Raw genomic sequence first — 10,000 nt, 5'->3', positions numbered from 1 at the left:
CGTGACTTCGCCGTTCCGACATTGGCCATTTACGTCACGTCGCGAAATGGCAATTAATTGTTTTGTTTGCTCGCGTCATTGGTTCGTCTCCGGGGAAAGGTAATTAATCTCTCGGTTAATTATCGTTTCATTCCGACCTAGATTGGAACACAATGATTAACGGATTGGCTGATCACTTGGGTACTTTTTCCCAATCAGCTAATTACCTTTCCATCAGTAACACAATTTATCTATTTTTTTTCCTAGTCTCTCATCTTCCACTCGTTCCCCTATCTTATATATTTCATTCCCACAATTTTTTTATCTTTTTATCATTTCTTATATATATTCACCGGGCTATACAATACACATATATATTTATTATAGCAACACTAGCTAGGGAAGACGTGCGTGCGTGCGTGTGTGCGTGCGTGAATACTCGTGTGTCATGGAATAATGCATATGTCAAGTTTCAATCAACGTCACAAATGCCCCAAAAGGTGTAATCAAAAATTTCCTCATAGGTAAACGACAGCATTCAGCATTAGCGAAGGTGCTGGGGGAGGGAAGGGGCGAGGGGGGGAGGGAAGGTAAAGCGATGGGGGGAGGGAGTGGGGGAGAGGGGGAGGAGAGGGAGGGAAGGGGGGCGGGGGAGGAGAGGGGGAGAGGGAGGGAAGGGGTGAGGGGGCAGGGGGAGGGGAAGGGGGTAGGGAAGGAGCGAGAGGGGGAGGGGAGGAGAAGGGGCGAGGGGGAGGGAAGGAGCGAGGGGGGGAGGGGGAGGGAAGGAGAGTTTGAGCGAGGGGGGAGGCAGCAGGAGGACGAAGGGGCGAGGGTGGAGAGGAAGAGGCGAGAGAGGAGGGGGAGGGACAGGTGCAGGGGGGAGGGAAGGGGGCGAGGGGGAGGTAGAGGGAAGGCTTAGAGCGAGGGGAAGGTGGAGGGAGGGGAGGGGAGGGGGAGGGAGGGAAGGGGGGTAAACGAGGGGAGGGAAGGGGCAGAGGGGAGGGGAGGGAAGGGGGAGGGGAAAGGAGGCGAGAGGGGAAGGGAGTGGGGAGGGGGAGGGGAGGGAAGGGGGGAGGGGAGGAGGAGAAGGGGCGAGGGGGAGGGGGAGGGGTGAAGGGGCGAGGGGGGAGGGGGAGGTGGAAGGGGCGAGGGGGAAAGGAGGAGGGAGGGAAGGGGAAGGAAGGGGAGGGGGAGGGAAGGAGCGAGGGAGAGAGGGAGGGAAGGAGCAGAAGGGGAGAGGGAGGAAGGGGAAGGCAGGCGAGGTGGGGAGAGGGAGAGGGGGTGCAGAGGGGCGAGGAGGAGAGAGAGAGGGAAGGGGGTGGAGTGGGAAGGTGTGGCTGAGGGGGAGGGGGAGGGAAGGGGCGAGGGGGAGGGGGAGGTGAAACAGGAAAGCAGAGGGGAGTGGGAGGGAAGTGGGGTGGGAGAGAGAGGGAAGGAGCTGAGGGGAGGGGGAGAGGGAAGGGGCGAGGGGGAGAGAGGGAGGGAAGGGGGAGGGAGGGGAGTGACAAGGACGACAGCCCCACCATGACAAGAATCTTCAAGTGTGTCATCCTTTGCAATGACAGCGGTTGCCACGGCCAGCCTGCGGTGATGTCATGAACCTGTTGCTCTGGAGTCACTTCTTGCGCCGGGACACTTACCTGTGGAGAAGAGAGAAAGATACATTAGTCGTATGAAGTCACAATGTTATATCATATATATATATATATATATATATATATATATATATATATATATATATATATATATATATATATAAACATTTAAATAACGACCATTCCTATTCGACCAAAAATCATGCCATTTTTTCATTTGTTTATTTTTGTTCTTAAGATGTCACGCGGCAATCATCCACCCCACCCCCACCCCCCTCCCCCACCTCGAATATAAACCTTCTCAAATGAGTCAATTTCCACCCAATGGCAGCATGACAGACAAGCTAACGAGAACGAGAGCCATCGCGCATGACACGACCACTAATCACCCTAATCGTCATGTCTTCACTTGAGGATTAGAACCCGGATTACCATAACATTCCTCCCCTCCCCCCCCCCTCCCCTCTCCCTTCCCTCTTCCCCATCCGCTTCCCTCCCTCTCCTCCTCCCTCCTGCCCGTCCTCTGCTGGTCGCTACCTCGTGTTTCGTATTTTGTGTGAGGGAGAGAGAGAGAGAGAGGAAAGAGAGAAGGAGACAGAAATAGAGGAGACAGAGGAGATAGAAAGAGAGGAGACAAAAAAGCGGAGATAGACGGAGAGAGACAGTGAGAGAGAGAGAGAGAGAGAGAGAGAGAGAGAGAGATAGAGAGAGAGAGAGAGAGAGGAAAGAGAGAAGGAGACAGAGGAGATAGAAAGAGAGGAGACAAAAAAGCGGAGATAGACGGAGAGAGACAGTGAGAGAGAGAGAGAGAGAGAGAGAGAGAGAGAGAGAGAGAGAGAGAGAGAGAGAGAGAGAGAGAGAGAGAGAGAGAGAGAGAGAGAGAGAAAGAAAGAAAGAGACAAACAATAAAAGAGAACAGATTACACAGACAATTAATAAAGAACCACTCCACCACACCACACGCACACAAGAAAACAAAAACAAACGGTCCCGTCTCTCCTTCTACGGTCTATGTTGCCGCATGCTCCCCCCCCCCGCCTCTCCGCCCCCCGCCCCCGCCCCTCGTCTATTTTACGCCGCATACTCCCCCCTCCCCCCCCTTTATGTTGCGCCGCATGCCCCCCCCTCCCCCCCCTTTATGTTGCGCCGCATGCATCTGGATGTCGAGAGCGAGTGACACACTTAAGCGAGCGTTCTTTATACAGTTACACTCTACTATATACTTTACGTTGGTTGAATGACCCGCAGCTGTAGAAAGTGAGCTTTGAAGGGGAAGAGGAGGGGGAAGGAGGGGAGATGAGAGGGAGAGGAGGGGAAGGGGGGAGAGGAGAGAGGGAGAGGAGAGGGGAGAGGAGAGGAGGGGAGAGGAGAGGGAGAGGGAGAGGAGAGGAAGAGGGGAGAGGAGAGGGAGAGGGAGAGGGGAGAGGGAGAGAGGGAAAGGAGTAGGGAAGGGAGGAGGGAGAGGGAGGGGAAAGGTAGGGAAGGGGAGGGAGAGTGAGAGCGAGAGAGAGAAAGATGAAGATGAAGACGAGAGAAAGGGGGAGGGAAAGGGGAGAGGAAGAGAGAGAGAGAGAGAGAGAGAGAGAGAGAGAGAGAGAGCGAGAGAGAGAGAGAAAGAGAGAGAGAGAGAGAGAGGGAGTGAAAAAGAAAAAGAGAGAGAGAGAGAGAGAGAGAGAGAGAGAGAGAGAGAGAGAGAGAGAGAGAGAGAGAGAGAGAGAGAGAGAGAGAGAGAGAGAGGGAGAGAGAGAGAGAGAGAGAGAAACAGACAGCCAGAGAGAAGAGATGTGGGGGGAGAGTGCTAATCTTCTCAAAGCAGATGACACACCAAGTGCTGATACATCACGGAGCATATACATTTTCTCAGTCTAATTATGATAGACTTAATCAAGTAAATTATATGACATCAATAACGGAGATATATGCAAGAGGAATGCAATATTGCACCCTCACCCTACGTAACCTGACACTTACTTACGTCATTCTATTAAATCTGCTTTGAAGTATCTTTGATAAGCAAGTCAGCAAGAAAGTCGTACAATCGAAAATCAATTAAATCTAGTATTGCATAGATCATGCTAAGAAGAACAAGCCAAAGCAAATTCAATCTTTCTTTCTCTCTTAGTATTCGTTTGTCTGTCTGTCTGTGTTAATCTGCCTGTATATATATGTAACATTATACATAATAAATAAATGTATATATATGTATATATGTATATATATATATATATATATGTATATATATATATATATATATATATATATATATATATATATATATATATTTATACCTCACATACAAACATTATCTTTTACTTTTTTCCCATTATCCTTCTTTCTCTATTCTATCTTTCTCTATTCTATCTATTCTATTCTATCTACGTATAATTCGATCTCCTTCTTCGCCCTCTTCCCACGCATTCTATACTATTTACATTTTCCTTTTTTTTCCTATTCTCTTCGTCTGTCTTTTCTTTTTTCATTTTTTCTATTCGTCTTTCTCTCCATTTATAATTAATTTCGCTCATTTTTTTTTATTCTCTGTGTGTGTGAGTGAGTGAGTGAGTGAGTGAGTGAGTGAGTGAGTGAGTGAGTGAGTGAGTGAGTGAGTGAGTGAGTGAGCGAGTGAGTGAGTGAGTGAGTGAGTGTGAGTGAGTGAGTGTGTGAGTGAGTGAGTGAGTGAGTGAGTGAGTGAGCGAGTGAGTGTGAGTGAGTGAATGAGTGAGTGAATGAGTGAATTAGTAAATGAGTGAATGAGAGTGAGAGTGAGAGTGCTTGTGTGTGTATGTGCGTGTGCGTGCGTGTGTCCATCCCTTTGTCTATATACATGCGTTTACTTGGATTTAAACCAACAGAACACGAGAGACACCAAGATAGATAGATAGATAGATAGAGAGAGAGAGAGAGAGAGAGAGAGAGAATAAAGCAAAGCAAAGAAACGGAGACCAAGAGCGAAAGAGAAAACCGTCGGTAAGGCTCACTTTACGAAGGTGTTGAAGGGGAGGTCGCCTCTCGAGACCAAGGTGACCACAACATGAACGGAGAATAATTGCTGACCGCGAATAATTTAACCCCCCCCCACCAAGATCTCTCCCCCCCTCCCCCCTTCCCCAAGATCTCCCCCCTCCCCCTCCCCAAGATCTCCCACCTACCCTCCAAGATTCTCTCTCTCCCCCACCTTCCATCCTATCCCCCACCTCTCCCCTCCCCCGTCTCCTCCTATCCCTATCCCTTTCCCTCTCACCTAATCCCCTACCCCTAACTCTCCCTCTCCCTCTCCCCATCTCTCCCTCTCCCTCTCCCACTCCACCTACTTCTCCCTCTCAATCTACCCCCACCTCTCCCTCTCCACCTACCCCCATCACTCCCACTCCTCTTACCCCCTCTCCACTCCTTCCCTCTCCCCCTCCCCTTCCCTCACCCCCCTCCCTCTCCCCCCACCCCCCAATCTCCATCCCTATAATCTCAGTTCCTATATTTACACACCCAACCTCAAATCACAAGCGCCAGAGGAAATTCAACCTTCTTGTAAAGCTATATAAGGAAATGAACACGAAATCGACCTAGACACACAAAAAACAGCAATTACAATTAAATAATTCAGGGGAAAGGAATATCCAAAATAGAGGGGAAAAATAGTCAAATTAGGAGAGAAAAGAATAGTCAAAATAGATTGGTAAAATAATAGTCAAAATAAGAGGGGAAAAGAATAGTAAAAATAATTGAAGGGAAAGAATAGTCAATAAAGGAGGGGAAAAGAATAGTCAAATTGGAGGGAAAAGAATACTCAAAATAACTGAAGGGAAAGAATAGTCAAAATAGATGGTGAAAAGAAAATAGTAGTCAAAATGGATTAGTAAACGAATATCCAAAACAGTTCAAGAGAGAGAATAATAAAAATAGATTGCGGAGAAGAATAGTCGAAATAGTTGCCATTACCAAATAAGAAACCCATTTACCTCAGCTTCGACTTCCTTGCCATTACCTTAACCGCCCCCCTTCCCCTACCTCCCCTCCCCCCCTCCGCCACCCCACCCCACCCCCTCCGCCACCCTCCCCTCCCCCCTCACCCACCTTACCCCTTTCACCATACAAACCTCAGAGGAGCCATTCGTCACATTCCGAACATGAAACATTAAGGTAATATATCTGTGCCGTAGTCAGCGCACGTGGCCGCAGAAAATATATAGATTCTTGATATATATATATATATTTCGCTACCGGCCTTCTGCGCGTGTGTGTAGAAGTGTGTGTATGTGTATAGAAGTGTGTGTGTGTGTGTGTGTGTGTGTGTGTGTGTGTGTGTGTGTGTGTGTGTGTGTGTGTGTGTGTGTGTGTGTGTGTCTGTGTGTGTGTGTGTGTGTGTGTGTGTGTGTGTGTGTGTGTGTGTGTGTGTGTGTGTGTGTGTGTGTGTGTGTGTGTGTGTGTGTGCGTGTGTGTGTGCGTGAGTGTGTGCGTGAGTGCGTGTACGACCTTGCGTGTATATGCGTAGTTGCGTGCGTGTAATTGTTTATTCAAATCCAATCCAATCTATCTCAAACCCCAATCAATCAAAATAACCAACCCAACAAACACACAAACAAGAACAAACAACCCAAGCCAAGCCAAGCCAACCCAAGCCACGCCAAGCCAACCGCCCGACTGAACACAACCACAAACTAAAATCAACAACAAGAATGACAAACCCGCAGCCATTACACCCCCTCCCCCACCATCCTCCCCCCTCCCCCCACCCCCCACCCCCTCAACCGATTCAGAACCCAAAATCTCTCTTTCTCTCGACCGGCCTGAAACGCCCCGCCAAGTCAACCGAAAAACCACTAATAAATAAAAAAGAAGTGTTACAGCTACAATTAAATGTTTAATGCGTCTGTAAAAAAAAAGAAAACAAAATAAAAAAGAAATGCTGAATGAGTCTAAAAAAAGAAAGAAAAATGCTGAATTCCTCTGTAAAAAAAAAGAAATGCTTAATGCGTCTGTAAAAAAAAGAAAAAAAAAATGCTGAGTGAGTGTAAAATATAAGATAAAAATGCTGAATTCATCTGTATTTTTTTTTTTTTAAGAAATGCTTAATGCGTCTGTAAAAAAAAGAAAACAAAATAAAAAAGAAATGCTGAATGAGTCTAAAAAAAAAGAAAAAAAAATGCTGAATTCCTCTGTATTTTTTTTTAAAGAAATGCTTAATGCGTCTGTAAAAAAAAAAAAAAAGAAAAAAGAAATGCTGAATGAGTGTAAAATATAAGATAAAAATGCTGAATTCCTCTGTATTTTTTTTTTAAGAAATGCTTAATGCGTCTGTAAAAAAAAGAAAACAAAAGAAAAAAGAAATGCTGAATGAGTGTAAAATATAAGATAAAAAATGCAGAATTCCTCTGTAAAAATAAAAAAAAGAAATGCTTAATGCGTCTGTAAAAAAAAATAAAAATAAAAAAGAAATGCTGAATGAGTCTAAAAAAAGAAAAAAAAATGCTGAATTCCTCTGTATTTTTTTTTTTAAGAAATGCTTAATGCGTCTGTAAAAAAAAAAAAGAAAAAAAATGCTGAATTCCTCTGTATTTTTTTTTTAAGAAATGCTTAATGCGTCTGTAAAAAAAAAAGAAAAAAAATGCTGAATGAGTGTAAAATATAAGATAAAAAATGTTGAATTCCTCTGTAAAAAATATATATATAAAAAGAAGAAATGCTAAATGCGTCAGTAAAAAAAAAAAAAAAGAGATAAAACACAAAACGTATTTTAGTGACTTATTTATCATCGCGTGATTTCCTTAAATGATACGTTATATATATATATACGTCTTTAGTGACGATGCCGACAGTTGTATCTGCGGGGAGTCTGTCCATCTGTCTGTGAGTCAATGTGTCTTTTTTTTAACTGATGTCTTATCGCGTAGCCTTGTACTTTTTATATCTTGGTCAACATTAACAATTTTAATGTGTCCGTGTTTCTTTTTTATCACCAAACCGTATTCTTTAAGATCTTCGCGAACAGAATATGTTTTTTTTTTCTTCAATTCACTCATCGCCCAGATCTATAATAACAATGACAAAAGTAAGAACAATAACAATGATAACGATAATGATGATTAAAAGATAATATTATTAATAATCACTCATCGCCCAGCTCTATAATAACAATGACAAAAGTAAGAACAATAACAATGATAACGATAATGATGATTAAAAGATAATATTATTAATAATCACTCATCGCCCAGCTCTATAATAACAAAAGTAAGAACAATAACAATGATAACAATAATGATGATAAAAAGATGATGATAAGAATAACAACAACCTAATTGATAACAATACTAACAACAACAAAATATGATATGCACGATGAGAGTTGAAGCCCACTCGCCTCGCCTGTGCATCCCTTGCGATAACTTCTCCAACGTTAAAAAAAACAAAAGTCTGCAGGACCCAAGCCCCCTCTTTCACCTATTTTCCCACACGACCTTTCCCACCAGTCTCCCCCCTTCCCCCTTCCCCCTCACCTCACCCCTCCCCCAAAAAAAAGAAAAAAAAACTTCCCGGGTCAACACGATCCACAGCCCCCCACCCCCCTCCTCGTCATCTCCCTTCCCCCCCCCCCTCTCTCCTCCTCTCCCTTTCTCAGCGTCTCTTTTATCTCCTTAGGTCAACCAGATGTCTCGGGCATCCGTTCTTCCCATCCTACCATCCTTTCTCTCATCCACCTCTCGCGCCTCTTATCCAATCGCATCCTACCTCGTTCTTCTCTCCCCCATTACCCCTTATCCTCTTATCCAACCCTTCTCCCTTACCCCCTACCACTCCTTTAATCCAATCACATCCAACCCCCAATCCTTCTCCCTTCCCCCCCTTCCCTCATCCTCCCACATCAACCCCATCCACCCCCAATCCTTCTTCCCATCCTCCCCACCATCCCTCCAAAATTCCTCTAACCTCAATCCTTCCTCCCTTCCCCTCCACCTCCACCCCCTACCCAATCCCATACCACACCAATTCTTCTCCTTCACCCCCTCCCCTCCTCACCCCCTTAAAAACCCTCCCCTCCACCCCCTCCCTTACCCAATCCCCTCCCTCAACCCCCCCCTCCTCACCCCCTTTAAAGCCCTCCAATCCGGAAGAGATGCCATGGCGCCTCCGAGATAATAAATAAATAAATAAATAAATAAATAAAATAAAATAAAATAAAATAAATCCTAACTCGACCCTTCCAAGATGCCCGAAACGGTTCTTTACGATTCGTCGAGGTCAGGCTCCAACACGCCACTACCTCCCGTGTGACATCTGGCCGTTATTATTCCACGGGAGGTCACGAGGTCACCACATGGGGAAGGGGCGGGGGGTGGGTGGGAAGAGGGGAGGAGGAGGGAGTGAAAGGGTGAGGAGGAAGAGGGAGAGAGGGGTGAGAGAGAGGGGAGAGGGGGGGAGGGATGAAAATATTCAGGTATGCTATGGTGGGTCACATTCTTATGGGAGAGAAGGCGGGGGAGAGGAAGGTAGATGGTAGATGGGTAGACTGGAGGTTGGGGGGTGGAGAGAAGGTGAAGTGTTTTTGATGGATAGGGAGGTGGAGAGGCAAAAAGGGGAGACGAGTAAAGTAGGGAAGGGGAAATAGTAGAGGAAGCGGAAGGGGAGGGAAAGTTGAAGAAGGGGAAAGGGATGGGGAAATATTAGGGGAAAGGTAATGGGAAGAAATAGATTAGGGGAAGGGGAAGAGATGAGGGAAGGGGAAGGGGGAGAAGAAAGGGGATAGGGGGGGAAAGGGGGAGGGAGATCGGATCACTTGGAACTAACAAAAACGTGGGAATGCAAAGCGTCTCGAAGATTGAATCAGTGACCCCTGATGTCTACTCTTTATCGGCATAAAAGGCGGTGCGAGAGAGAGGAGAGAGAAGAGAGAAGAGAGAAGAGAGGAAGAGAGAATGGGAAAGGGATAGGGGAGAGGGAGAGGGGAGGGGAAGGGAGAGGGAGGGGGGAAAGGGAGGGAGGAGGGGGAAGGGAGGAAGGGAGGAGGGGAAAGGGAGAGGGAGGAGGAAAGGGGGAAGGGGGGGGGGAAGAGGGAGGAGGGAAGGGGAGAGGGAGGAGGGAAGGGAGAGGGAGGAGGGGAAAGGGGGAAAGGGAGGAGGGGAAAGGGAGAGGGAGGAGGAAAGGGGAAAGGGAGGAGGGGAAAGGGAGGAAGGGAGGAGGAAGGGAGAGGGAGGAGGAAGGAGAGAGGGGGAGGGAAGAGAGAGGGAGGGAAGAGAGAGAGGGAGGGGGAAGGGAGAGGGAGGGAAGGGAGAGGGAGGAAGGGAGAGGGAGGAAGGAGAGGAGGAAGGAGAGAGAGAGGAGAGAGAGAGAGAGAGAGAGAGAGAGAGAGAGAGAGAGAGAGAGAGAGAGAGAGAGAGAGAGAGAGAGAGAGAGAGAGAGAGAGAGAGAGAGAGAGAGAAAAAGAAAAAGAG

General features: G+C 46.6%; 1 protein-coding gene across 4 annotated transcripts in view; it reads right to left on the bottom strand.

The window, feature by feature from the left end:
* Positions 1-10,000, bottom strand: part of LOC113824450 (uncharacterized) — a 329,798-nt gene that overhangs the window by 260,441 nt on the left and 59,357 nt on the right. The window lies entirely within an intron of this gene.

Source organism: Penaeus vannamei, chromosome 6, assembly GCF_042767895.1.
Source record: "Penaeus vannamei isolate JL-2024 chromosome 6, ASM4276789v1, whole genome shotgun sequence".
In the NCBI taxonomy this organism is placed as follows: Eukaryota; Metazoa; Arthropoda; class Malacostraca; order Decapoda; family Penaeidae; genus Penaeus; species Penaeus vannamei.
The sequence above is the reverse complement of the archived record's forward strand: the minus strand, read 5'-3'. Positions and strand labels throughout refer to the sequence as shown.